The following is a 23899-nucleotide window of genomic DNA, read 5'->3' as shown; positions in this document are numbered from 1 at the left end:
GGCTAAAAAAGAAAAAAGAAAAAATTTCCAACTTTCAGAATGGCTAAGTAAGAAGCTCAAGGAAACCTCTCCCCCAGAAAAACATCTAGTAAGCTGGTTAAAATTAGCAAAGTCTCTGGGGATTGATCAAAGGGCTTACAAAAAGCTGAGAAACATTTATTTTAAAAATGTATAGAAACTCAGTAAGAACAGTGAGAGGCTGTGACATTTGAGCTAGACACTGCAGCCACCTTAACAGCTCTGCCATGCAGAGGAACTATTTCAGCAGGCTCGGTTGCCAAGTGGCAATTCTCATCTCCCCAGACTCCTGGGATGGAAAACTATTTTGTGTGCTTTTGGCAGAGGCCACCTTCAACTCCCACTGTATATGGAGGATCCAGGGAGGTCAGCTGGTGAAGAAAACAGCCCCCCTTTTCTGTACAGCTCTGTGTCATGGGAGAGCTGCTCCAATGCACTTGGCAGGTGAGTGGTAGCTTCCATATTGTAAATATTTCCACTGTGGAAGACCTAGTACAGATAGAATCAGTGGCCAGTGAACATTGCAGATCCCATTCTGCCTAGCTCTGAGCTGCAGAAGATCCTTACTAAGTAGTGTTAGCAGCTGGGGATGGCACTTGTGCCCCCTGCATGCACACACACGAACACACACATGCATCACCTGCTCCAGGGGGAGGATATAAGTGGGACATCTAGTGAGTAATGGGTTTCCCATCCTGCATTCCCAACCCATGCCCTAGCTCCTGAACTATAACGTGGAGGTTCTTCCCAGAGGCAGGTCTGAGCAAGCCTAAAAGACTGGTAATACTGTGTCCCTGTTAAGAAACCCAACTACAATTGGATCAGACTGTGGAGCAATTTATGCTGCAGAGCATTGATGAAAACAATAGAGCAATCAGCTAGCAACTAATAGAGGCTAATACAGCTGGATATAATACTAATAGAAGCAGACCAGTCAGGAGCTTAACAAGAACATCAGGGAAAGAGACAGTCAAAGAGAGACAGGCTAAAACCACAGTCATGCCTGCTGGTCAGGAAAACAGTGTGCATGCCTAAGGCTTTACCCTCTGAGGAACAACAGTAGCTCTGCATCCAGGAGGAAATAGACTTAACTGAAATAGTCCAGCCAAGTCACAAAACAAACAATCAAGCAATCAAGCAATGAATAAAATCCTAGAAGGGAGAGGGGGAATCTGTATCTAGAGTTGTTTCAATATATTATTTAAAATGTCCATTTTAACAAAAAATTGAGACATGCAAAGAAATAGGAAAGTATGACCCATATACAGAAAAAAAAAAAAGACAGTAGAAACTTCCCTTGAGGGGACCCAGATATTGACTTAGTAGACAAAGACTTCAAAGCAGCTATTATAAATATGTTCAAAGAACTAATGCAAATTTTGCTTAAAGAATTAAAAGAAAGTATGATGACAATATCTAATAAAATAACAAAATCAATAAAGAGAGAAATTATAAGAAAGAACCAAATAGAATTTCTGGAGTTGAAAAATATAATAACCAAAAGGCAAAAAAAACACTAGAAGGGCTCAACAATATATTTGAGCTGGCAAAAGAAAAAAACCAGTGAACTTGAAGATATATTAATAAAGATTAGGCAATCTGAACAAAGAGGAAAAAGAGTGAAAAAAAATCAAACAGGGATTCAAATAAATATGGGACATCATTAAGTAAACCAACATATGCATAGTGGGAATACCAGAAGGAGAGGAGAGAGAGAAGTGAACAGAAAAGTATTTAAAGAAATACTAGCTGAAAATTTCCCAAATTAACGAAAAATATTAATCTACACATGCAAGAAGCTCAATGAACTCCAAGAAGAATAAATTCAAGGAGAGCCACACACGTCATAGTCAAAATGTTGAAACACAAAGACAAAAAGAAATCTTGAAATCACCAAGATAAAAATGTTTCATTATGTTCAAAGGAGACACAATAAGATTAACAGATGGCTTTTCATCAGAAACAATGGAGGCTGGGAAGCAGTGGCATGACATCTTCAAACTGGTGAATAAAAACCTGTCAAACAAGAATCTTATACTCAGTAAAACTGTCTTTCAAAAATGAAGGGAGAATAAAGACATTCTCAGATCAACAAAATCTGAGAGAATTTTTGTTAGCAGATTTACAAGAAATACTAAATAAAGTTCTTCAGGCTTAAAGCAAGTGACACCAGATAGTAATTAAAATTCACAAGAAAAACAATAAACATTGATAAAGGTAATTATACAAGAAATTATAAATAACAATATAGCTGATTTAAAAAGCAATCACATAAAGCAATACTTATATAATCATATTTTGGGCCTATGACATATAGAATGTGACCTATTTGATAATAAAAAGACAAACGATACAGGTAGAAAAAAAGATGATTTGGAGTAAGAAAATGACACCAGATGGTAACTTGAATACACAGAAAGAAACAAAAAGAACCAAAAAATGGTTAATTAAGAAGGCTAGTATAAAAAACTGTATAAAATGTACTTGCTGTCCTATCTTTTCTCAGCTTCTTTCAAATATATAAATTTATATAATGCAATAATTAAAACAATGTGTTATTGGTTTTTATCATATTTAGATGTAATACATATAACAATGATAGCACAAAACAGGGGAAGATAGAGCTCTGTAGGAATAAAGTTTCTACATCATACTGGAATTAAGTTAGTACAAATGAAGTAGATTCTGATAAGTTAAGATGTATATGATAATGCCTAGAGAAAACAGTAAGAATATAACTAAAAATATATAGTGAAAAGATCATTAATGGGATTAAAATGTTACACTAAGAAAATTCACTTAATGCAAAATAAGGCATTAAAGGAGGAACAGAGAAACAGAAAAGACATGAGACATTAAAAAAAAACAAAATGATAGACACAAGCCAATCTATCAATAATAATATTCAATGTTAATGGATTAAAAAATTCAATCAAAAAAGATTATCAAATTAGATAAAAACACAGGTGCATTAAAAGACTGACATCTAATCATACTATTATAGAATGTTTCCCTTCCACTCACACCTTACCACAACATCAACAGAGATTCTTTATAATAATGGTGGCTTATAGCTGAAAGAACAGCAAACTCTATCTGGGAAGGAGTTTCTAGGCAAACCCGAAGACAAAGGGGAGACAAAAATGAGGACACTAGGGGAAATTGAAGCTTTCTACAGAAAACATTAAATATAGCCTAACTCCTAGCCAGATAAACATAAAACCTCACACTAAAATCATATTTACCACAGTTCCTATTACCTGATACATCATATTTGGTTTTTGACAAAAAATTACAAAAAGTGGTAAAAGGCAAAACTAAAACAGTCTGAAGAAACAAAGCAAGCATCAGAACAAGACTTAGATATGGCAGGATTTTGTAATTATCAGACTGGGAATTTAAAATAACTATGAATACTATGCTAAGGGCTGTAATGGAAAAAGTGAAGAACACGCAAGAAAGATGGGTAATGTAAGCAGAGAGATGTAAACTCTAAGAACAGATCAAAGGAAAATTATAGAAATCAAAAAGATTGTAAGAGAAATGAAGAATGCCTTTGATGGTTTCAACAGTAGAATGGATACAGACAAGGAAAGAATCAGTGAGCTCAAAGGTATGTCAATAGAAACTTTCAAAACTGAAATGCAAAGATAAAAAAGAATGAAAAAGACATAACAGAATATCTAAGAACTTGGGACTATTAGAAAACATGTAACATATGTGTAATGGGAACACTAGAAGCAAAAGAGAGAAAGAAGCATAAGAAATATTTAGAGTAATAATGGGTGAGAGTTTTCCAAAATTAATGATAGAAACTGTGGGGGAAGAGGGAGAATCCCCCTCTGCCCTTTCCCTTAAGGTTCTTATGGCTGGCCAAATAATTAACAAACAGGTTAGCAGGAGAAAATAATACCAAGTTTAATAACATGTATACATGGGAGAAAGCAGAGACACTACGTTTCTCAACACAATAGCAGAATGTCTCGTCTTAAATACCATGTTCCGCCAATGACAAAGGAGGATGTTGGGGTTGGGGGGAGTCAGTTACAGGAGATTACCACTAAAGCACAGTAAACAAGAGTAAGGTTATTATGCAGATTTAAGGCCTCAACTTCCACATTGATAAGTCTCTAGAAATGAGGCCATCCCCCCTCTTCCCAATACAGAGAGGGAGATACCTTTACAAAGGGAGATTTCCCTTATAAATGTAAATGTTTGTCTGGCAACTCCTCTCAGGGCCATCCAGAGAATGTGGCCAGAAAGACATAAGATGGGCTTGTTGGTGCCTTTCCTATTGTAACATCTATTTTACATTATATTACAGCCATCAGATAGAAGATCTGTTCTAGGAAGGAGTTACTATGTCAAATTTTTTAGGCAGTTAGTGGGGGAGGTCAAATGTCCCTCGGAGAAAACAATCAAGGTAAAGAGATATATTTCAGAGTGGCCAAATCTTGATCTCCCACAACACCAAACTGCAGATCCAGGAAGCTCAGAGAACACCATGCTGGATAAATATAAAAGAATCTGCACCGAGACACATCATACTTGAACTGCAGAAAATCAAAGACAGAGAAAATTTTGAAAGAAGCCAGAGGAAAATAAAACACCTTACCTATAGAGGAGCAAGTATAAGAATTACATCAATCTTCTCTTCAGACATCATACAAGCACAAAGAGAGAAGAGTGAAATATTTAAAGTTTTGAAAGAAACCCTCTCTCCAACTTAGAATTCTTCATCTTTCACAAGTGAAGGAGAAATAAAAATTGGTTCCTCAGACCAACTAAAATTGTAGGAATTGGTCACTAGTAAACCTTTTTTTGTATGAAATATTAAAAGAAATTCTTAAGAGAGAAGGAAAATGATATAGGTTAGAAACTCAGATTTAGGTAAAAGAACAATAGAGAAGGAATAAATGAAGATAAAATAAAATATTTTATGTTTCTCATTCCTAGTTGATCTAACAGATAGCAGTTTGTTCAAAATAATAATAGCAACAATGTATTCGGTGATTGTAGCTTATGAATAAGCGAAATGAATGAAAGCAACATCATAAGGAATGAGAGGGAGGACTTGGGAATACTCTGTTATAAAGTACCCACACTTCTTGTGAATCAGTACATAATATTTTAAAGTGGACTTAGATTAAATGTAAATGTGTGCAAACTCTTAGGGAAACTACTAAAAATATTATAAAAAGAAGTATAATGGATATGATAAGAAAGGAGAGAAAATGAAATCATACAAAATGCTCAATTAAAATCAGAGAAGCCAGAAAAAGAAGATAAAAAAAGAAACAAAGAACAAGTTCATTAAATACAAAAGAGTTAGAGACATGGTAAATATTAATCTAACTATAGCAATAATCACTTTAAATGTTCATGATATAACTACATCGATTAAAAGGCAGAGACTGTCAGAGAAGATAAAAAACAAGAACCAACTATGTGTTACCTAAAAGAAACCTACTTGAAATATAAAGAAACAAATAGATTAAAAGTAAAGGAATGGAGAAAGATATACCAAGATTCTAATCAAAAGAAAACTGGAGTGGCTATATTAATTTCAGACAAAGCAGATTTCAGAGCATGGAAATTTATCAGGGATAAAGAAGGGCAATACATAATAATAAAAGGGTCAGTTCTCTAAGAAGATATAACAATCCTGAAAATGTATGCACATAAAGATAGAGCATCAAAATATGTGAAGCAAAACCTGGTAGACCTACAAGGAGAAATAGACAAATTCATTATTATAGTTGGAGACTTCAACACTCCTCTATCAGTAATTGACAGATCCAGCTGGTAGAAAACCATTAAGGATATGGTTGAACTCAACAGCAACATCAATCAACCAGATCTAGTTGACATTTATAGACTACTTCACCCAACAACAGCAGAATACACATTATTCTCAAGCTCACATGGACCAACACCAAGATAGACCACATTCTGGGCCAGAAAACACATCTTAAATTTAAAAGAATATAAAGCATACAAAGTGTGCTTTTAGACTACAATGGAATTAAACTAGAAGTCAATAACAGAAAGAAAGCTGAAAAATCCCAAAATATTGGGAGATTGAGGAACACACTTCTAAATAACACATGGGTCAAAAAAGAAATACCCCGAGAGATTTTAAAATATTTTGAAGTAAATGAGAATGAAAACACAGCTTATCAAAATATATGAGATGCAGCAAAATCAATGTTTAAAGGGAAATTTATAGCATTGAATGCATACTTTAGAAAAGAAGAAAAATATAAAACTGCTAATCAATAGCTTTCACTTTAGGAAACCAGAGAAAGAAAAGCAATATAAGCCTAAAGCAAGCAGAAGAAAAGAAATAATAATAACTAGATCAGAAATCATTGAAATTGAAAACAGAAATTCTATAGAGAAAATTCACAAAATCAAAAGCTGGTTCTTTGAAAAGTTTGGCAAAATTGCTGAACCAGTAGCTAGGCTAACCATGAAAAAAAGAGAGAAGATATGAATTACTAATATCAGAAATGAAAGAGAGGTTATCACTACTGATCCCAAGGGCATTAAAAGGATAATAAAGGAACATGCAAAACCCTATGTCCACAAATTTGATAACCCAGATAAAAGGGACCAATCCTCACAAGACAGAAACTACCAAAACTCACACAATGAGAAATGGATAGTCTGGATAGGCATATATCAGTAACATAAATTGAGTAAATAATTAATAGCTTTCCAAAATAGAAAGCACTAGGCTCAGATGGTTTCACTGGTGAATCTACCAAATATTCAAGGAAGAAATGATATCAATTCTCTACAATCTCTTCTAGAAAATAGAAGCAGAAGGGAACATTTCCTAACTCATTCTATAAAGGCAGCATTACCCCAATACCAAAACCATATAAAGATCTATAAGAAAGGAAAACTGCAGACCAATATCTCTCATGAACATATATGCAAAAATCCTCAACAAACTGTTGGCAAATAGAATCCAACGGTGTATAAAAAGAATTACATGCCATGACTAAATAGGATTTATTACAGGTATGCAAGGCTGCTTCAAATTTCAAAAATCAATTTATGTAATCTATCACATGAGCAAGCTAAAAATTAAACAGCTTATGATCATATCAATAGATGTATAAAAAGCATTTGACAAAATTTGACACCAATTCATGATACAAACTCTCAGCAAACCAGGAATACAGGAAACTCCCTCACCTTGATTTTAAAAATCTACAAAAACCCTTCAGCTAACATCATACTTAGAAGAGAGAAACTATGCTTTCTCCCTAAGATTGGGAACAAGGCAAGGATGCCCCTCTCACCACTCCTATTCAATATTGTACTGGAATTCCTAGATAATGCAATAAGAAAAGTAAATACAAGGTATACAGATTGGGAAGAAGGAAATTAAACTGTCTTTGTTTGCAGAGAGACATGATGGTCTATGTGGACAATCCCAAAGAACAGTAAAACAAAAAACAACAAAACTCTGGGAACTAATAAACAATTATAGTAAAGCCACAAGATATAAAGTTAATATACAAAAGTCAATTGGTTTCCTATGTAACAGCAACATAGAATTGATTTGAAATTGAAAAAACAGTACCATTTACATTTACACCAAAAAAAAAAAAAGAGAAAGAAATACTTAGACATAAAGCTAAAAAATATGTATAGGATATATATGAGGAAAACTACAAAACTCTGATGCAAAAAATCAAAGAAGACATAAATTCATAGAGAGATATTTTGCATTCATGGATAGGGAGACTCAATATTGTTATAATGTCAATTCTTCCCAACTTGATCTATAGGTTCAATGCAATTTCAATAAAAAACCTGGCAGGTTATTTTGTAGTTATCAACAAACTGATTCTACCATTTATATGAACAGGCAAAAGATCCAGAATATCCAATACAATACGGAAAAAAGAAGAACAAAGTCGGAGGACTGAAACGACCCTACTTAAAGGCTTACTATAAAGCTAGTAATCAACACAGCATAGTATTGGCAAATGAATAGATAAATTGATCAATGGGACAGAATATAGAGAATTCCTGTAATGCTATAGTAATCAAGACAGTGTGAAAGTGTCTAAGCAATAGACAGATAGGAATAGAAAAGGGAGTCTAGAAATACATCCACAGAAATATGGCCATTTGATTTTTGCAAAGATACAACAGCAATTCAATGGAGAAAGGATAGTCTTTTCAACAAACACTATTGTTATAATTGGACATCCATAGACAAATAACTGCACCTTTATCTAAACCTTATATAAAAATTAAAGTAGATAATAGATCCACTATAAAACTTCAAGAAGGAATCATAGGTAAAAATCTTGGTGACTTGGGATTAGATGAAAAGTTCCTAGACATGACACCAAAAGTAAGATCTATAAAAGAAAATGTATACAAATTGTAATGCATCAAAATTAAAAACTTTTGCTCTGTAGAAGACACTATTAAGAGTATGAAAAGGCAAGCTACCGACTGGGAAAAGATATTTGCAAATCATATATGCAACAAAAGACTTGTATCCAGAATATATAAAGAACTCTCAAGCTCAACAAAAAATCAAACAACCTAACTTTAAAAAAAGGGAGAAAAGACTTGAACAAACACTTCACCAAAGGGGATATGAGGATGTTGAATAAGCACATGAAAATATGTTCAATACAGTTAGCAAAAATTACCAACAATACCAATTGTAAGGTAGTTGTAAGGATGGCAAGCAACTGAAGCTCTTATACAATTCTTATGGGAATGTAAAATGATACAGCCACTCTGAAAAATGATTTGGCAGTTTTTCATAGAGTTAAACATAGATTTACCACATGACTTAGCAATCCCACTCCTGGAGAAATAAAAAAAAAAACTATGTTCACATAAAAAACTGTGCATTAATGTTTATAGCTGCTTTATTCATAATTGCCAAAAATGAGAAATAATTTAGATGGCCTTCCACAGGTGAATAGATAAATTGTTATTTAGTTTATCTAAACGACAGAATATTACTCTGCAATCAAAAGGAATTAACTATTGATATATGCAACAACTTGGATGAGTCTCAAAGACATCATGCAGAGTGAAATAAGCTGAGTCTCAAAAGGTTACACGTTGATGAACAATTTATATGACATTCTTGAAAAGATAAAACTATAGTAATAAAAATAGATCAGTGGTTTCTAAGGGTTAGGAGTGTACGTGTGTGTGTGTATGTGTGTTGTGTTTGTGTGTGTGTGTGTGTGTGTGACTATATAAAGGAATAGTCTCAATTAATTTTTGGTGGTAATGGAACTGTTTAATATCCTGATTGTGGTGGTGGTACCTGAAGAGCTTTTTAAAACGTAAAAGAATAAAGATGGCAATTAATTTTTAAAAAATAAGGAACACCTCCTCCCAAAAAACAGAAACAAAAACAAGATTCCTCTGGCTGCTGTTTGATTGTAGGAGTCAAGTATAGAAGTAGAGAAAACAGTTGGGAAGCTTCTAAAATAAATATTCCAGTCTAAAAATGTTGATAAATTATACACGTGTAGTAGCAGAGGAGGGCTAAGTAACATTTGATTGGATTCGAGATATATTTTGGAGGTGGAGCCAGTAGGACAGGATGATGAATTTCATGGGTTGATGAGAAAAAAGCGCATTTCCCTTTATTATCCTTCTTGGAACTGCATTACAGAGATTGACTGACTTCATTATTTCATTCAGCAATTATCCATTGGGCAAACTTTCTTTATCAAGCTCTGTCCAAGATGTTGAAGGCCCAGAAATTACCAGTATAGAGATAGTTCAGACACGGTTCTTGTCTTCAAGAATCTCACAGTTTAATGGAAGACAGATATATAAAGGGAGATTTATTTGTGGTTTGAATAGACTTATATAATGGAGTTAAGCCCAGGGGGCTGTGGAAGCACTGAACAGGGACACTTATTCCATGCCTGACTCATTTGGGGCTTCTCAGGGAAGGCTTCCTGTTTACCTATCAGGGGAAGATAATAGCATCAGCTGTACAGTATTTTTTACTTAATGGACTTTACTGTAGCCATACATTCATTCAACAGACATTTCAGTATTGACTATAACATTTACCTGTTAAGCAATGCAAAACATCCAAATGTCAATAAGACTCTATTCCTTCATTCAAGAATCTTGCAACCTAGTGGAGATAATGGTATAAATACAAAAACAACTGTAATGTAGGGCATAAAGTGAAGAGCACTATAAAAGAGAGAAGATGGTAAAGTGGAAATCCAAGTTTCCCCACTTCTTATTTGTTTGACTTTGGACCAGTCACTTAACCTCATAGGACCATAGTTTCTCTAACTTTAAAATGGGAATAACACTACTTACCATGCAGGATCATTGGGATGATTGAATGTGATGATGCCCATTATAGTGCCTGCCATAACGCTGAGGTAGGCACCTAGCAAACATTATTTTGAAATGGATAAAAGTTTTGTGGATAGGGTGACAATATTATGCCCCATGGCATAATGGTTAAGTTCAGTGTGCTCTGCTTCAGCAGCCCAAGTTTGCGAGTTTGGATCCCGGGCACAGACCCACACCACTTGTAAGCCATGCTATGGCAGCAACCCACATACAAAAACAGAGGAAGATTGGCACAGATGTTAGCTTAGGGTGAATCTTCCTCAGCAAAAAAAAAAAAAAAAACAATGACCAAATTCAAAATCTCAATGAATGGGCTCAACAGCAGAATGGAAAAGACAGAGGAAAGAATAAGTGAACTTTAAGATAGAACAACAGAAATTACCAGATCTGAATAACAGAAAAAATAGATGGAAAAAAAATGAATTGAGTCTCAGGGACCTGTGGGCTAATAACAAAAGACTAGACATTCATGTCATATGAGTTCCAGAAGGAGAGAAGAAAGAGAGAAGGGCTGAAAAGTATGCAAAGAAATATTTTCCAAAATATGGCAAAAGACATAATCCTACAAATTTAAGAAGCTAAGTGAATCCCAAATACAATAAACCCAAATAAATCCATGCCACGATACATCATAGTCAAACTTGCGAAAACTAAAGACAAAAACAAAAATCTCGAAGGCAGCCAAAGAGAAACAATACATTGCCTATAGGGGGAAAACAGTTTGAAAGACAGCAGATTTCTTATCAAAAACCACGGTGGCCAGAAGGAAGTGCATACAACATTGTTCAAGTGCTGAAAGGAAAGAATTATCAACCTTGATTTATATATCCAGCAAAAATATCCTTCAGGAGTAAAGGAAAAAATTAAAACATTTTCAGAGGAAGGAAAACTAAGAGAATTTGTTACCAGCAGATGTACATACCCTAAAAGAATTGCTAAAGGATATTCTTTTTTTTTTTATTGATGTTTTAATGATTTCTAACATTGTGAAATTTTGGGTTGTACATTTTTGTTTGTCCATCACCACATATATGACTCCCTTCACCCCTTGTGCCCACCCCCCACCCCCACTGCCCTGGTAACCACAGTCCAGTTTTCTCTGTCCATGTGTTGGTTTATATTCCACATATGAGTGAGATCATACAGTGTTTGTCTTTCTCTTTCTGGCTTATTTCACTTAACACAATACGCTCCAGGCCCATCCATGTTGTTGCAAATGGGACGATTTTGTCTTTTTTTATGGCTGAGTAGTATTCCATTGTATATATATACCACATTTTCTTAATCCAATCGTCAGTCGAGGGACACTTAGGTTGCTTCCACTTCTTGGCTATGGTGAATAATGCTGCAATGAACATAGGGGTGCATAAGCCTCTTTGGATTGTTGACTTCAGGTGCGTTGGATAGATTCCCAGTAGTGGGATGGCTGGATCATAGGGCATCTCTATTTTTAATTCTTTGAGGAATCTCCATACCGTTTTCCATAGAGGCTGCACCAATTTGCATTCCCACCAGCTGTGTATGAGGGTTCCTGTTTCGCCACATCCTCTCCAACATTTGTTGTTTTTTGTCTTGGTGATTATAGCCATTCTAACAGGCGTGAGGTGGTATCTTAGTGTTGTTTTGATTTGCATTTCCCTGATGATTAGTGATGTTGAGCATCTTTTCATGTGCCTATTGGCCATCTGTATATCTTCCTTGGAGAAGTGTCTGTTCATTTCCTCTGCCCATTTTTTGATCGGGTTGTTTGTTTTTTGTTGTTCAATTGTGTGAGTTCTTTATATATTATGGAGATCAACCCCTTGTCAGATGTATGTTTTGCAAATATTCTCTCCCAGCTGGTTGGTTGTTTGTTCATCTTGATTCTGGTTTCATTTGTCTTATAAAAACTCTTTAATCTGATAAAGTCCCACTTGTTTATTTTTTCTTTAGTTTCCCTAGTCTGGGTAGGCATGTCATCCGAAAAGATTCCTTTAAAACCAATGTCAAATAGTGTGTTGCCTATATTTTCTTCTATGAGTTTTATAGTTTCAGGTCTCACCATCAGGTCTTTGATCCATTTTGAGTTAATTTTTGTAAATGGCGATAGCACATGGTCCACTTTCATTCTTTTGCATGTGGCTGTCCAGTTTTCCCAACACCATTTGTTGAAGAGACTTTCCTTTCTCCATTGCATGTTCTTAGCACCTTTGTCGAAAATTAGCTGTCCGTATATGTGTGGTTTTATTTCTGGGCTTTCAATTCTGTTCCATTGATCTGTGTGTCTGTTTTTGTACCAGTACCATGCTGTTTTGATTACTATTGCTTTGTAGTATGTTTTGAAGTCAGGAATTGTGATGCCTCCTGCTTTGTTCTTTTTCTTTAGGATTTCTTTAGCTATTCGGGTCTTTTGTTGCCCCATATAAATTTTAGTATTCTTTTTTCTATTTCTGTGAAGAATGTCATTGGGATTCTGATTGGGATTGCATTGAATCTGTAGATTGCTTTAGGTAATATAGACATCTTAACTATGTTTATTCTTCCAATCCACGTGCATGGGATATCTTTCCATTTCTTTATGTCATCATGGATTTCCCTCAATAATGTCTTGTAGTTCTCATTGTATAGGTCCTTCACCTCCTTGGTAAGATTTATTCCTAGGTATTTTATTCTTTTTGATGCCATTGTAAACGGTATTATCTTTTTGAGCTCTCTTTCTGTTAGTTCATTATTAACATATAGAAATGCAACTGATTTTTGTAGATTGATTTTGTACCCTGCAACTTTGCTGTAGTTGTTGATTGTTTCTAATAGTTTTCCAACAGATTCTTTTGGGTTTTCTATATATACAATCATGTCATCTGCAAATAGTGAGAATTTCACTTCTTCGTTACCTATTTGGATTCCTTTTATTCCTTTTTCTTGCCTAAATGCTCTGGCCAAAACCTCCAGTACTATGTTGAACAGGAGTGGTGAGAGTGGGCAGCCCTGCCTCGTTCCTGTTCTCAGAGGAATGGCTTTCAGTTTTTCCCCGTTGAGTATGATGTTAGCTGTGGGTTTGTCATATATGGCCTTTATTATGTTGAGGTACTTTCCTTCTATTCCCATTTTATTGAGAGTTTTTATCATAAATGGATGTTGTATCTTGTCAAATGCCTTCTCTGCGTCTATTGAGATGATCGTGTGGTTTTTATTCTTTGTTTTGTTGATGTGATGTATCACGTTGATTGATTTGCGGATGTTGAACCATCCCTGCGTCTCTGGTATAAATCCCACTTGATCATGGTGTATGATCTTTTTAATGTATTGTATTCGGTTTGCCAATATTTTGTTGAGGATTTTTGCATCAATGTTCATCGGCGATATTGGCCTGTAATTTTCTTTCTCTGTATTGTCTTTGTCTGGTTTTGGTATCAGGGTGATGTTGGCCTCATAGAATGATTTAGGAAGTGTTCCATCTTCCTCTATTTTTTGGAATAGTTTGAGGAGGATGGGTATTAAATCTTCTTTGAATGTTTGGTAAAATTCACTGGAGAAGCCATCTGGTCCTGGACTTTTATTTTTTGGGAGGTTTTTGATTACTATTTCAATCTCTTTACTTGTTATTGGTCTATTCAGATTCTCCATTTCTTCTTGGTTCAATTTTGGGAGGTTGTATAAGTCTAAGAATTTATCCATTTCTTCTAGATTGTCCAATTTGTTGGCATATAATTTCTCATAGTATTCTCATAATCCTCTGTATTTCCATGGTATCCGTTGTAATTTCTCCTCTTTCATTTCTAATTTTATTTACTTGAGCCTTTTCTCTTTTTTTCTTAGTAAGCCTGGCTAAGGGTTTGTCGATTTTGTTTATCTTCTCGAAGAACCAACTTTTTGTTTCATTAATCCTTTCTACTCTTTTTTTGGTCTCAATTTCATTTATTTCTTCTCTGATTTTTATTATTTCTCTCCTTCTGCTGGCTTTGGGTTTTGTTTGTTCTTCTTTTTCTACTTCTGTTAGGTGTAATTTAAGGTTGCCTATTAGGGCTTTTTCTCGTTTGTTAAGGTGGGCTTGTATCGCTATGAGTTTCCCTCTCAGGACCGCTTTTGCTGCATCCCATATGGTTTGATATGCCATGTTATCATTTTCGTTTGTTTCCAGATAGTTTTTGATTTCTCCTTTAATTTCATCAATGATCCATTGGTTGTTCAGTAGCATGTTGTTTAATCTCCACATTTTTGTCACTTTCCCAGTTTTTTTTTTCCTGGTTCATTTCCAGTTTCATAGCCTTATGGTCTGAAAAGATGCTTGTTATAATTTCAATCTTCTTAAATTTATTGAGGCTTGCTTTGTTTCCCAACATATGGTCTATCCTAGAGAATGTTCCATGCGCGCTTGAGAAGAATGTGTAGTCAGCTGTTTTTGGGTGGAGTGCTCTGTATATGTCTACTAGGTCCATCTCGTCCAGTTTTTCATTTAAGTCTAATATTTCTTTATTAACTTTTTGTCTGGATGATCTATCCATTGCTGTAAGTGGGGTGTTAAGATCCCCTACTATTATTGTGTTGTTGTTGATTTCTCCTTTTAGGTTTGTTAATAGTTGTTTTATGTACATTGGTGCTCCTATGTTGGGTGCATATATATTTATAAGTGATATGTCTTCTTGATGTAGTGTCCCTTTTATCATTATATATTTCCCTTCTTTGTCTTTCTTAACCTGTTTTATCTTGAAGTCTACTTTGTCTGATATGAGTATGGCAACACCTGCTTTCTTTTGTTTGCCATTAGCTTGGAGTATTGTCTTCCATCCTTTCACTCTGAGCCTGTGCTTGTCTTTAGTGCTAAGATATGTTTCCTGAAGGCAGCATATTGTTGGGTCTTGCTTTTTAATCCATCCTGCCAGTCTGTATCTTTTGATTGGAGAGTTCAATCCATTTACATTTAGGGTAATTATTGATATATGAGGGCTTAATGTTGCTGTTTTGTCACTTGTTTTCTGGTTCTTTTGCATTTCCTTTGTTTCTTGTCCCATTTGTTTTGGACTGCCAATTCAGTTTGGTTATTCTGTCTTATGATTCTTCTAGTTTTCTCTTTGTTTATCATATGTGGTTTTGCTTTGATTATTTGTTTAGTGGGTACCTTGAGGTTTGGGCAAAAAATCTTGTGTATGAGTTAGTCCATTATCTGATAGCCTCCTATTTTAAAGGATATTCTTGAAGGAGAAAGAGAATGATAAAATAAGGAATCTTGGAACATCAGGAAGGAGAAGAACAGTGACAGAAGCAAAGATATGGGTAAGTACAATAGATTTTACTTCTCCTCTTGAATGTTCTAAATTATGATTGATGGTTGAAGCAAAAATGATCGCATTGTCTGATGTTCTCAGTATAGATATAGGAAATATTTAAGACAATTATATTACAAATGGGAGGAGGGTAAAATGACATAAAGGGAGGTAAGGTTTATGTACTTCACTCAAACTGGTAAAATGTCAACATCTTTATAACTTTATAACAACTTATATAAATATAACATAATACTTGGTGCAACCACCAAAAAAACTACACAAGATATGCTTTCAAAATACCATAGATAAATAAATATAGAATTCAAACAAATGGTCAAGTAACACACAGGAGGGAAGGAAAAAGAAAACAGAAAAATGAAAAACAGAGAGAACAAACAGAAAAACATATTAACAGGCTTACGTCCTGATTGTCAATAATTACATTAAATGTAAATGATCTAGATACATCAATTAAAAGACAGATTGGCAGAATGGATTTAAAAATAGACTCTACATACTGTCGACAAGAGAAGTCACTTCATAATGATATATGTAGGTGAAAAGTAAAAGGATGGAAAAATATATACCATACGCACAATAATCAAAAGAAAGTAGTATTGGCTAAATTAATTTTAGATAAAGTAGATGTCAGGGCAAAGAAAATAATGAGGAACAGAGAGGGACATTATGTAATGATAAAAGGGTCAATCCACCAAGAAGACATTGCGATCCTAAATGTTATGCAACAAACAACAGAACTGCAAGATATGTGAAGCAAAAACTGATACAAGTGAAAGAAGAATTAGATAAATCCACAATTATAATTAGAGACTTTAACAGCCTTCTCTCAACAAATACTTTGACGTTTTAAAAAATACTAAACATACAGTTACCATATGACTCACAAATTTCATTCCTGAGTATTTATTCCAGAGAAATGAAAACTTATATCCACAGAAAAACCTGTACACAATTGCTCACACCAGTTTTATTTGTAATGACGAAAAAAATTGGAAGTAACTCAAATGCCCAAATGGGTGAATGGTTAAACAAAGTGTGGTACATCAATAACATGGAATACTGTATGGTAATAGAAAGTAATGAACTACTAATATGTGCAACAACTTGGATGTATCTCAAGGGCATTCCACTGAGTAAAAAAAAAGATAGTTTCAAAATATAATGTACTGTGTTATTCCATTTATACAACATTCTTGAAATGACAAAACTATAGAGATGGAAAACAGAGTGGCAGTTACCAAGGAATAAGGATTTGGGGGATAGAAGGGGTGAGTGTAATCATAAAGGGGTAACACAAGGGAGATATTTGTAGTCAAGGAATAGTTTTGTATTTTGATTGTGGTGGTGTTTGCAGGAATCTACACGTGATAAAATGACACAGAAGTATACAGATACTTCGTAGCAATTATAACTTCCTGGTTTTAATATTGCACTATAATTATTCAAGATGTAAACATCAGGGAAAACTGGGTGAAGGGTACACGGGACATCTTTGTACTATCTTTGTGACTTCCTGTGAATCTATAATTTTTTAAAGTTTTATGTAAAAATATAATCCCCATACACATTAGCAGTCACTCCCCATCTGCTAATCCACCCTCCCTCCAGCCCTAGGCAATCACTACTTTCTGTCTCTATAGATTTGGCTATTTGGGACACTTCATATGAATGGAATCATAAAATATCTGGTCTTTTGTGACTAGCTTCTTTCACATAACATAATTTTTTTAAGGTTCATCCATGATGTACCAATAGTTCATTCTCTTTTATTGCCAAATATTATTCCATTGCAGAGATAGACCATTTTTTTCATTTACCAGTTGATGGAAGTTGGGGTTGTTTCCACTTTTTGTCTATTATGAATAATGCTTCTATGAACATTCATATACAAGTTTTTGTGTAGACTTAAGTTTTCAGTTCTGTTAGGTAAATATCTAGGATTAGGTTTGCTGGGTCCTAGAGTAACTCTTATGTTTAACATTTTGGGGAACTGTCAAAATGTTTTTCAAAGTGGCTGAACCATTTTACATTCCCACTAGAAATGTGAGGTTTCCAATTTTTCCACATTCTCGCCAAGGCTTATTATTTTTTGTCTTTTTGATTATAGGCACCTGGTGGATGTGAAGTGGAATCTCATTGTGGTTTTGATTTGCATTTACCTAATAGCTAATGATGATAAACATCTTTTTATTTGTTTATTGGACATTTGTATATCTTCTTTGGAGAAATTTCTATTCAAATCCTTTTCCCATTTTAAAATTGCCTTGTCTTTTTATTGTTGAGTTCTAAGAATTCATTATGTATTCTCTAAACAAGTGCTTTCTCAGGTATATGATTTGCAAATGCTTTCTCCCATTCTGTGGGTTGTCTTTTCACTTTATTGATCATGCCCTTTGTTGTATGTAGACCATTCACATTTAAAGTGCTTATTTAGGGGGCCAGCCCCGTGGCGTAGCGGTTAAGTGCACGCGCTCCGCTGCTGGTGGTCCGGGTTCGAATCCCGGGTGCGCACCGACGCACCGCTTGTCAGGCCATGCTGTGGTGGCGTCTCACATAAAGTAGAGGAAGATTGGCACAGATGTTAGCTCAGGGCCAGTCTTCCTCAGCAAAAAGAGGAGGATTGGCGTGGATGTTAGCTCAGGGCTGATCTTCCTCACAAAAAAAAAAAAATTAAAAATAAAGTGCTTATTTATATAGTTAGATTAATATCTACCATATTTGTAACTCCTGTATTTGTTGCACTTGTTCTTTGTTTCTTTTTTTAGTCAATGTGTTTCTTCACTGTCATTTTACTGACCATGGGATAAAATTAAGAATCCTGGCCCAACACCGAAGGCACTTGACCTTCTGACCCCATTACTAAATTTTAGAAAGTTGTCATTTAAAACAAAGTAGCATATTTTGCCAGTCTCTTACTGTAAATTCAATCTTTTCTGCACCCATGCCATCTTTCATACTCCGTCTACAGCCCCACTTCCACTGTAACATACACAATATACCATGTCTCATTTTCTCCCTTTATTTAAACAATAACTAACACTGAAGGAACTGCCCAGAATATATTTATTTATACTAAGTCTTAGTAATAGCAGCTACCATATATTAAGTGTTTCCTACATGCCAGACACTATGCTTAATACTTTGCATGCACTATATAATCTTGAGCCTATGTTCTCAAACACCAGTTCTACTGCTGCAATTCACAAAGAGTCTCTGAGTGCTTAGAAGGTTATGGTTAAATAAGTCAACACATCCTAAATTCAAAGTGGGAGTGAAGAAAAAAAGAAATATCAGGGTGGATGCTAGCTAGCACATAAAAAATTTTCAAGAAATATTTGTTGAATGAATGAGTGAGGCTCTCTCAAGTGTCATCTCTTCCATGAGGCTTTTCAAGACCACTCCAGGTCACAGGGCTCTATTCCTTGTGCAACTTTCCATAGAATTATGTCTGAGGTTACTTGTTCAGCAGCCACCTATTTCTCCTTGGGAAAGCTTTTGTCTCATTTCTGTGGTTTTATTTTAGTTTTACCATATTTGTTTCTCCCTTCCCCCTTCTACATGAAATCAGAAGCCATATCATATGAATAACAAATATTCATATTTGTTGATATTCTTTTTGTGATTGGGGTTGATATTGAGATATATGAAATGAAGTTTCTGTTTGTTCCTACATTGCATTCTGGGAAACCAGCTGGATGGATTGTCACTACATTTTAGAAGTATGTGCTTTAAATTTATTCTAAGTGTGATGGGTTGAGAGCAGGGGAGTGACATAATCTGAATTATGGTTCAAAAATTTTCCTCAAGGAGTTCTGATTCCAGGTAGGATGGAGTAAATGTATTCCAGCCTTTCTCTCCCACTGAATATGACTATAAAACCTGGAAAGAATTCATGTGCATCTATTTGAAAACTATGAAAATTAAATATCAGCAGAGGAAGAATGCCAGAAATCAAAGTACCACTGAATCAGCTGTGAAATTACCATTTTTCTTTCTCTGGAATCCTCTGGCCTAAAGTCAATGCAACTCAAATCTGAAAGTGAGCGCTGTAGTACAGACAGAGAGAGATATAGGAAAAAACACTATACTTCTGGATCAAAGAAAGAAAAGGGGAACTCTTAGAGCGCAGAGAGAGTAGAAGAAATCCCCTTGTTTTTTCCTTTTCTTTTTCTCCATCTCTCATGCTCCAGCTCACAAGTGGTTCCTCAGTAGGAGAGGAGGTAGCAGTGAACGTGAAGGGCAACAATAAACTGTTGGAACCAAATCCATGAGAGAGAGAAACTTTCTGTCCTATTTAATGGAGCTGTGGCTCTAAGAAAGCCAGGCCAAACTCCACTGATTATTTTACACTCTTTCTTGATCCTCCTGTTGCTTGGACTCTGGATGCAGCACAATCACAGAAGTGGGCAGTTTTTAGATGGAAGACAGAAAACGGGAGGCCCAGGGAACCGGAAGGTACCAGGGAGATAGCAGAGAAGGAGCATGGGAAAATAATCCCATAAAGGTGTTTATGAACTCGGCTCAATCCTGACTTGTGCATGCGTGAGTCTGATATTCATTAGCATAACAAAGATTTTGAGAATTGAGATAATGGACAGATCTCAGTCCAGGTCCTAGACTGACCACTGGGTGGTGCACACACAGGACAGATCCAAATAGCACTGCGAAGGCTTTGAAAACAGAACTGACATTGGAACCACAGCCTATAGAAAGTGGATTGGAACTTGTGGCTTGAACTAAAAAAGGTCAAGTGTCTGCTAAAACAAACTATCAATCTTTTCCATAGGATTTACACAAGATCCAAAGTCCTATAACAGAATATTCAAAATGTCCAGGTTATAATCCAAAATTGCTAACATACAAAGAACCATGAAAATCTCATCTCACATGGGAAAAGAGGCAAACAAGATGGCACAGATGTTGGAATTATGGGATAAAGCATATATTATAAAAAACACTTAAATGGAGGACTTCTGTTTTCAGTTCTAACATGTAAAGAGCTTAGAAATCGTCAGGCCCATCCTCACAACAAGAAAACAGTTGAACAGACTGAAAATCAATGACTTTTAGATCCATCAGACAGTTGAGGTGACAGCACAAACTGCCACCCCAAAAGCTGGAGAGACAGGGAAATACAGAGAATCACAGCTTACCAGGAGCAGAAGCTGTGGGAGCAGGGAAATGGGCGGAACACTTAAATGGTAACATCAATGAGCTGCTACAGGCTCAGTGTGGACTATCTTGAGGGTTAAAAACTCCTGCAGGATATCCAAAACATACAAAGAACTGTTAAAACTCAACAATAAGAGAACAAGCAAGTTCATTAAAATATGGGCTGAAGACCTTATCAGACATCTCACCAAAGAAGGTAAACAGATGGCAAATGAGCATATGAAAACATGTTCCACACGCTATGTCATCAGGAAAATGCATATTAAAACAACAATGAGATACCACTACACACCTATTAGAATGGCCAAAATCCAGAACACTGACAACACCAAATGCTGGGGAGGAAGTGGAGCAACAGGAACTCTCATTCGTTGCTGGTGGGAATGCAAAATAGTACAGCCACTATGGAAGACAGCTTGGTGAATTCTCACAAAACTAAACATACACTTACCATATGATCCAGCAATTGTGCTCCTTGGTATTTAACCAAGGGAGTTGAAAATTTATGTTTATAGCAGTTTTATTCATAATTGTCAAAACTTGGAAGCATCAAGATGTCTTTCAGTAAGTGAATGGATAGATAAACTGCAGTATATCCAGACAATGGAATATTATTCCAGGTAGATATTATTACTCCCATTTTACAGATGAGGAAATTGAGGACTGGTGAAATGACATGTCACAATTATCTGGAAAAGTTGGGAGTCTAACTCAGATCTGTCAAATGCCAAAAGCCTGTGCTTGTTCTATTATACCTAGCTCAGAAAGAGAGTGATATAATCAGATTTATTTAAAGATTTACTGACCCCAGAATTTTATTATTTTTTAAACATTTTTATTAAACTATAATGTGCATACAGAAAAGCACATAGTATGTAATAAGGTCAATAAATAATTACAAACTGAACACACCCATATAACCAAAACTCATATCAAGAAACAGAACATTATCTTCCCTCCATCTCCCATCCCTGGAAGGCCTCCTGTGCCCCTTTCCAGGCACTATTACTGACCAAGGAAAACCACTATCCACTTTGATCACTAGATATTAATTTTGCCCATTACTAAACTTTATACAAATAGAATTATATAATATGTACTCTTTTATGTCTTGTAGCTTTTAATCAACATTTTGTTTTTGAGGTCCATCCATTTGTTGCATGCAGGTGTAGTTCCTTCATTTTCATAAGCAGTATAGTATTAAATTGCATGGCTATATAACAACATACGTATCTGTTCTACTATGATAGACAGATTGTATCAAGTTTGGAGCTATTATAAACACAGTGCTTTGAACATTCCTATACATGTCTTTTGGTAAATGTGATTACATTTTTGTTCAAGTAATCTTCATTGGGTAGTTGGAACAGGTGACAGGGTAGAGAGGGATGGAGGTAGAGAGAGCAGGTGGAAGGCTGTTGCAAAAGATGAAACATAAAGTATTGAGGGTAAAGAAAAGTATGGTAATGGTGGGACTGGAGAGAAAGAGGTAGAGAGGAAAGAGAGAAAAATGCTTAAATATAGAGATCAATTAGTGCTAGGGAATAAAGGCAATAGAGAAGTCAAAGATGACAGAAAAAATTTTAATATGTTTAAAGAGGAAAGAAAGTTGGGCAGAAATGTTCATTGGCAGGGGGAGTTTACAAGTTTGGTCCTGAAATATTCAGGGGATGAAGAGAAAGTGAGTATTCCACATGGGAATGTCTATCAGAAATCTGGAATCAGAGAAACAAAGCTGAGAGGAGGATGGGGGAAGGAAACAAAACCATAAGAGAGAAAATTTTCTAGAGGGTGATGATTATGATGCAACTGGCCAAGATTGGCCTTGAGGAGTCACCACCAATGTGAGGAGAGGCCAAAGAGATAGCAATGAAGAGAACAAAGAAGGCATGGCCTGAGAGGTAGAAGAATCATTTGGATAGGGTCTCGTTATAGAAGACTAGAAAGGAGAGAAATTGGGAAAGTGTTGTGTAGGGAGAGGGCATGTTGTATTATATTCAGGTTAGAGTAAATGAGAACAGGCTTCTGAGAAAGGGCCCTTGAATTTGGCAGCAGGGAAGCTTTTAAAAGAGCAGTTTCCACAGAGTGCTGGTAGCCTTGCAGAATTCTGAAAGGAGTGAGTGGTGAGAGAATGCCTATGGGGGCTCCAGAGACTCATTTAAGAAGGGTGGCAGGAGAGAGTGTCAGTGGGCTGAGGGAAAGAGTCAATGGAAAGAGAGAATGAATGATGTGTGTGGGGTCTGAGAAGGTTAAGGTAACTGACAGAGCAAGGTCTCTGATACACATATGAGATGGGAGATGAGGGTAGAGAAGGAGCTGATTCATTCATTCAACAAATGTTTACTAAATATGTCTTCCGAGACAGGCACTGTGCTAGGAGATGAGTATAGAGATTAAGAAATGCTGTCTCTACCTTCAAGTTACTTGAATAGTGGGGAAAACACTTGATTACAGTAAAGTCCGATAAGTACAAAGGAGGAGCAGAGGATGCTGTAGAAATTTACATAAGAGTCATAGTCCTGTCTAAGAAGGCTGCTGGGAAGTGCAGACATCTGAGCTGATGCTTGAAATTGCCAAAGGAAGAGGATGAGGAAATGACATTCTACGAGAAGGGAGTATCTTGTGTAAAGACATAGAATTTTGAGAAACTTCTTCATAATTGGGGAAGTACAAGGATTTCAGTACGGATTAAGGGTAAAGTTCCAGAGAGTAGTGCCATAAGAAGTGTAAGCAGGAGCTGAGAAGGTAGGCAGGAGCCAGATTTTGGAGAATCTCAGAAGCTAGGTTATTTTATGTGTCTATGGACTTAGCCTGTGTAGGCATTTGTGAGCCACGAGGAGTTATTTTTTAGCCTTTATTGAACTTTATTGAGATATAATTCACATATCATACAATTCACCCATTTAAAGTATACAAATCAATAGTTTTTAGTATATTCACAGATTTATGCAACCATCACCACAATTTTAGAACATTTTTATCACCTTAAAAAGAAACTTCACACACTTTAGCTATAGCCTTCCTGTCCCTCCATCTCCCCCAAACTCTGAAGCCTA

This window comes from Ceratotherium simum, chromosome X (assembly GCF_057802395.1).
Source record: "Ceratotherium simum simum isolate JZ-2026a chromosome X, ASM5780239v1, whole genome shotgun sequence".
In the NCBI taxonomy this organism is placed as follows: Eukaryota; Metazoa; Chordata; class Mammalia; order Perissodactyla; family Rhinocerotidae; genus Ceratotherium; species Ceratotherium simum.
The sequence above is the reverse complement of the archived record's forward strand: the minus strand, read 5'-3'. Positions refer to the sequence as shown.